The sequence below is a fragment of the Loxodonta africana genome, chromosome 15 (assembly GCF_030014295.1).
Source record: "Loxodonta africana isolate mLoxAfr1 chromosome 15, mLoxAfr1.hap2, whole genome shotgun sequence".
Lineage (NCBI taxonomy): Eukaryota > Metazoa > Chordata > Mammalia > Proboscidea > Elephantidae > Loxodonta > Loxodonta africana.
The window spans coordinates 68,705,263-68,712,292 of NC_087356.1; positions in this window are offsets into that span (position 1 = coordinate 68,705,263).

Here is a 7,030-nt window from a genome sequence, read left to right on the forward strand (position 1 = left end):
AGCTAAAAACATTTTCCCAGTCTGTAGGTAACCTTTTTACTCTTTTGGTGAAGTCTTTTGATGAGCATAGGTGTTTGATTTTGAGGAGCTCCCAGTTGTCTAGTTTTTCTTCTACGTTGTAAGGAATGTTTTGTATACTCTTCATGCCATGTATTGGGGCTCTTAACGTTGTCCCTATTTTTTCTTCCATGATCTTTATTGTTTTAGATTTTACATTTAGGACTTTGATCCATTTTGAGCTCGTTTTTCTGCATGGTGTGAGGTATGGGTCTTGTCTCATTTTTTTGCAGATGGATATGCAATTATGCCAGCACTATTTGTTTAAAAGACTGTCCTTTCCCCCATTTAACTGTTCTGGGGCCTTTGTCAAATATCAGTTGCTCATATGTGTAATGATTTGTATCAGAATTCTCAATTCTGTTCCATTGGTCTATGTGCCTGTTGTTCTACCAGTACCAGGCCATTTTGACTACTGTGGCTGTATAATAGGTTCTAAAATCCGGTAGAATAAGGCCTCCCACTTTGTTCTTTTTCAGTAATGCTTTACTTATCAGGGGCCTCTTTTCCTTCCATATGAAGTTGGTGATTTGTTTCTGCATCTCATTAAAGAATGTCATTGGAATTTGGATCGGAAGTGCATTAAATGTATAGATCGCTTTTGGTAGAATGGACATTTTTATAATGTTAAGTCTTCCTATCCATGAGCACAATACGTTTTTCCACTTATGAACGTCTTTTTTGGTTTCTTGCAGAAGTATATTGTTGTTTTCTTTGTATAAGACTTTTACATCTCGGGTAAGATTTATTCCTAAGTATTTTATCTTCTTGGGGACTACTGTAAATGGTATTGATTTGGTGATTTCATCTTCGATGCTCTTTTTGTTGGTGTGGAGGAATCCAACTGATTTTTGTATTTTTATTTTGTATCTCCGATACTCTAGCTGAACTCTTCTATTAGTTTCAGTAGTTTTCTTGAGGATTCCTTAGGGTTTTCTGTGTCTAAGAGCATGTCATCTGCAAATAGAGATAATTTTACTTCTTCTTTGCCAATCTGGATGCCCTTTATTTCTTTATCTAGCGTATTTGCTCTGGCTAGAAACTTCAGCACAATATTGGATAAGAGCGGTGATAAAGGGCATCCTTGTCTTGTTGCCATTCTCAAGGGGAGTGCTTTCAGGCTCTCTCCATTTAGGATGATGTTGGTTGTTGGCTTCGTATAAATGCCCTTTAATATGTTGAGGAAATTTCCTCTATTCCTATTTTCGTGAGAGTTTTTATCAGGAATGTGTGTTGAACCTTTCCAAATGCCTTTTCTGCATCAATTGATAAAATCATATGATTCTTGTCTTTTAATTCTGTGATGGATTACATTAATTGTTTTCCGAATGTTGAGCCATCCCTGCATACCTGGTATGAATCTCACTTTGTCGTGGTGAGTTTTTTTTTTTTTTTGATATGTTGTTGAATTCTATTGGCTAGAATTTTTTTGAGGATCTTTGCATTTAAGTTCATGAGGGATATAGGTCTGTAATTTTCTTTTTTTTGGTGTCTTTACCTGGCCTTGGTTTCAGGGATATGCTGGCTTCATAGAATGAGTTTGGGAGTATTCCGTCCTTTTCTATGCTCTGAAATACCATTAGCAGTAGTAGTGTTAACTCTTCTCTGAAAGTTTTGTAGAACTCTGCAGTGAAGCCATCTGGGCCAGGGCTTTTTTTTTGTTGGGAGTTTTTTGATTACCTTTCAATCTCTTCTTTTGGTATGGGCCTATTTAGTTGTTCTACCTCTGTTTGTGTTAGTTTAGGTAGGTAGTGTGTTTCTAGGAAATCATCCATTTCTTCTAGGTTTTCAAATTTGTTAGAGTACAATTTTTCATAGTAATCTGATGCCATAGTTTTTCTTTCAGTTGGCTCTGTTGTCATATTGCCCATGTCATTTCTTATTTGAGTTCTTTGCTTTCTCTCCTGTTTTTCTTTTGTCAGTTTGGCCAATGGTTTATCAATTTTGTTGATTATTTCATAGAAGCAGCTTTTGGCCTTGTTAATTCTTTCAATTGTTTTTCTGTTTTCCATTTCATTTCGTTCTGCTCTATTTTTTATTATTTGTTTTCTTCTGGTGCCTGAGGGTTTCTTTTCTTGCTCTCTCTTTTTTTTTTTTATTTGTTCATGTGGTAGTGATAATTCTTTGATTTTGGCCCTTCTTTTTGGATGTGTGCATTTATTTGTATGAATTGACATCTGAGCACTGCTTTTGCCATGTCCCGAAGGTTCTGATAGTAAGTGTTTTCATTCTCATTGGATTCTATGAATTTCTTTATCCCATCCGTAATGTCTTCTCTAATCCAGTCTTTTTTGAGCAGGGTATTGTTCATTTTCCAAGTGTTTCATTTCTTTTCCCTGCTTTCTCTGTTATTTCCACTTTTATGGCCTCATGGTCAGAGAAGATGCTTTGTAATATTTCATTGTTTTGGATTCTGCTAAGGCTTGCTTTATGACCTAATATGTGGTCTATTCTGGAGAATGTTCCATGTGCACTAGAAAAGAAAGTATAATTGGTTGCTGTTGGGTGGAGTGTTCTGTATATGTCTATGAAGTTAGGTTGGTTTATTGTGGCATTTAGATCTTCTGCATCTTTATTGAGCTTCTTTCTGGATGTCCTGTCCTTCACTGAAAGTGGTGTGTTGAAGTCTCCTACCATTATTGTGGAGCTGTCTATCTCACTTTTCAATGCTGATGGAGTTTGTTTTATGTATCTTGCAGCCCTGTCATTGGTGCATAAATATTTAACACGGTTATATCTTCTTGGTGTATTGTCCCTTTAATCATTATACAGTGTCCTTCCTTATCCTTTCTGATGGATTTAACTTTAAAGTCTATTTTGTCAAAAATTAATATTGCCACTCCTGCTCTTTTCTGATTGTTGTTTACTTGATATATTTTTTTCCATCCTTTGAGTTTTAGTTTCTTTCTGTCTCTAAGCCTATGGCATGTCTCTTTGAGGCAGCATATAGATGGATCCTGTTTTTTTTACCCATTCTGCCATTCTCTGTCTCTTTATGGGTGCATTTAGTCCATTTATATTTAGCGTAATTTTAGATAGGTATGAACTTTGTGCCGCCATTTTGATGTCTTTTTTTGTGTGTTGTTGACAGTTTCTTTTTCCCACTTAATTTTTAGTGCTAAGTAGTTTATATATTGTCTTCTCCTCATATATGTTATTGATTTTGTTTTTGCCAAGTCTCTAGTTTTTGTCTTCTATTTTATTTTGATATGTAAAATAGTTTGTCTCCTTTGTGGTTACCTTAATATTTACTCCCATTTTTTCTAAACTTAAACCCAGCTGTTGTTTCTTTATATCACCTTGTCTTCCTCTCCATATGAAAGATCTATAACTTCATTTCTTAGTCCCTCTTTATTGTTTTAATGTTGTCTTCTTTTACATAATAACATTGCTATTTCCCAGTTTTGAGCATTTTTTTTTTTTCTTATCTTGATTTATTTTTGTGATTTCCCCATCTGGGTTGACATCTCATTGCTCTGTCCAATGTCCTAGTCTTGGGTTCATACCTGATATTGATTTTCAAAACAAAGAAGTATTCCTTGTAGTTTTGGTTTGGTTTTTATGAATCCCCTAATCTTAATTTACTGGGTTTGGGTAATCTTTTTATCTGGAAATGTCCTAATTTCACCTTCATATTTGAGAGACAGTTTTGCTGGATATATGATTCTTGGTTGGCAGTTTTTTTCCTTCAATGCTTTATATAAGTCTTCCCATTGCTTTCTTGCATACATGGTTTCTGCTGAGTAGTCAGAGCTTCTTCTTATTTACTGTCCTTTGTAGGAGATTTTTCATTTATCCCTAAAAAAAAAAAAAAAAATACCTGTTCTTAAAATTCTCTCTTTAGCTTTGCTTTTGGCAAGTTTGACTATAATATGTCTTGGTGACTTTCCTTTAAAACCTGCCTTATGTTGGGTTCAACGAGCATCTTGGAAAAATATCTTCCCATCTTCCATGATATCAGGAAATTTTTCTGTCAACAAATCTTCAACAATTCTCTCTGTGTTTTCTGTCCCCTGTTCTGGTACTCCAATCACTCATAAGTTATTTTCTTGATAGAGCCCCACAAGATTCTTAAGTTTTCTTCTTTTTTTTAAACTCTTTTATCTGATTTTTCTTCATATATATTAGTGCCAAGTGCTTTATCTTCAATTTCAGAAATACTGCCTTCCACTTGACCAATTCTGCTCCTCTGGCTTCCTATGGAATTGTCTAATTCTGTAATTGTATTGCTAATCTGCGTTTCTGATTGCTGTGTGTCTATGGATTTTTCCAGCTTATTAAATTTTTCATTATGTTTCTGAATAACCTTTTTAATTTCTTCAACTGGTTTAGCTTTGAGTTCCTTGGCTTGTTCTGCATATGGCCTGATTTCCTTCCTGATATCTTGAAGTGTTCTGTATATTAATCTTCTGTATTCTGCCTCCGGTAATTCCAGGAAGGCACTTTCATCTGGAAAATTTCCTGATTCATTGTTTTGAGAGCTTGTTGAAATGATCATGGGCGGTTTTTTTACGTGATTTGATATTGACTGTTGTCTTCAAGCCATCTATAAGTTATTTTATTAGTTTATTTTATGTTTGCTTACTGTGTCGTAGCTTCTTGCTTTGCTTTATTTTATATTAGTATACCCCAATGCATTGCTTGAGTGAGCTAGCTTGATTATTTTCACTTTTAAAGCTCTGATGTTCTGTCTCCAGATGGCTAGAGCTGTTATCAGGTATGTCAGTCTAGGAGTCCGTTCACTTTTCTTGTATGTATTCAGCTTAGGTGTCCAGGTAGCTGGTCATCAAGTGTGCGGTACGGACTCTGTCCTACAGTCTTAGAGGGGCAGGGGTGATTGGTGAAGGTACCAGTATCTGGTTGCAGCAGGGGTTCATGCTCTGAGTAAAGGTGGGGACTGAGCATCATTCCCCGTGTCTCTGAGGAAAGCGTGTCCCTCTTCCCTATAGCGTACAGGTGGGTGGGTTATGCAGACAGACTGTGGGCACCCAACGTTTTGGTTGTAAGGACTGGGAGGTACCAGTTATCCTTGGACCCCTGTCATGGGTGGCTGTGTGGCCTGTGTGGAGCCACCAGCCCTTAGGCCCCTGATGTGAGTAGGTGAGGACTCTGTTTAATAGGCAAAGTGGTGTCAAATGTCAAATACCAATCTCTCCACTGCACAGCTGAAACAATTGTAGTCTGCCAACAGGGGCCTACTCTCCTAAAATAGGCCCACACAGGTCCATGAAGAGGGGAAAGGTACTAGAAGTTCATGGACCATATATGCCTGGACAAGAGCTTCTTCTGTCCTGAGCTCCCCCAATCAGTGGAGCTGGCACTTTATTTTTCCCCAGCTGAGAATTTATTCCATCTCCAGAGTTGGAAGGATAGCTCTCGGTGCTCACCAGGGCCTATCTCAGGCCCAGGGAAATCAACAGTCCCTGAAGTTGGCTTGGGGGCGGGGTACATGGTAAAATATATGCAAGTACTCAGCCTTTGCCAAGAGTGCAGTTCTTCTCTGGTTCCAGACGTGTGAGTAGGCTGTGTGGCTGGCTGCTTCTCACTGCGGAAACTGCAGCCAAAAGCTAGTATCAGACCACCTCAGCCGCTCCTGGGAATGGAGCCTGAGGGCTCCCAGCAATTCAGGTGCAGTAACTCCTCTCTGCTTCTGAACCATCTCTTCCTCCCCCTGCTATATAATTCATTTTCTAACTTTTCCTTTGATGTTCAGGGCTTCTATGTTGTCATAAATATACACGTTTCACTTGTTTTTCCTGGTCTTTGTTGTAAGAGGTCTCACCAGAAGTGTCTGTTTATTCTGCCATCTTGGTCCCGCTTTTATGTTTTTCCTCCTTTTTATTTTGATGGGTAGATTTGGTAGCTTCCTTTTGTTTACCTTGAAATTTATGTTTACTTTTCTAAGTTTAAACCAGTCTTTTATTTCCTAATATCACCTTAACTTTCTCACATATTGAAGTTCTGTGATTACACTGCTTATTCCCTCTTTTTAGATTTGACATTGTCATTGTTTACATATTGACGCCTCTGATTCCCTATTTTCAGTCCTTTAGCTTTGATTTTTATTGTGGATCCTCTGTCTGGGTTGATAACTGGCTGATCTGTCCTGTGTTCTAGTCTTGGATTTTTTTCTGATGTTACTTCTCTAACTGGAGGGCTCCCTTTAATATGTCTTGTAATTTTGGCATGGTCTTTTCAAATTCTCTTAATTTCTGTTTATCTGGAAATTACTTAATGTAATCATTATATTTGAGAGACAATTTTACTGACTATATAATTCTTAGCTGGCATTTCTTTTTCCTCCAAGGCTTTCTATATGTCATCCCATTGCCTTCTTGCCTGCGTGGTTTCTACTGTGCAGAGTTTTGTCTTATTGGTTCTCCTTTGTAGGTGACGTTTTGTTTATCCCTAGCCACTCTCAAGATTCTTTCTTTTTCTTTGGTTTTAGAAAGTTTGGTGACTCTTTTGGGGTCTAAGCTGTATGGTGTTCGTTAAGCCTCTTGGATAGGTATTTTCTTGTCTTTCATGATATTAGGGATGTTTTCTGACAGCAAATCTTCAACAATTCTGTCTGTGTTTTCTGTTACTCTCCCCTGTTCTGGTACTCAGATTACTCAGTGGTTTTTCCTCTGGATAGTATCCCACATAATTCTTAGGCTTTCTTCACTTTTTTTTTTTTTATATTTTTCCTTAGACAAATTGGTGTCAAGGGATTTATCTTAAATCTCACTAATTCTGTCTTCCCTTGTCTATACTCTGTTCTTACAACCTTCTACGGAATTGTCTAATTCTAAAATTTGATTGTTACTCTTTTGAATTTCTATTTTCTGTTTCTGTATGGTTTCTAGCAGCGTGATTATTCTGTCGTTTTTTTCTTGTATTGTTTTCCTGAATCCTTCTATTGATGAACAAAGAATAAAGAAGATCGAAGAAGAATCGATGCCTTTGAATTATGGTGTTGGCCAAGAACATT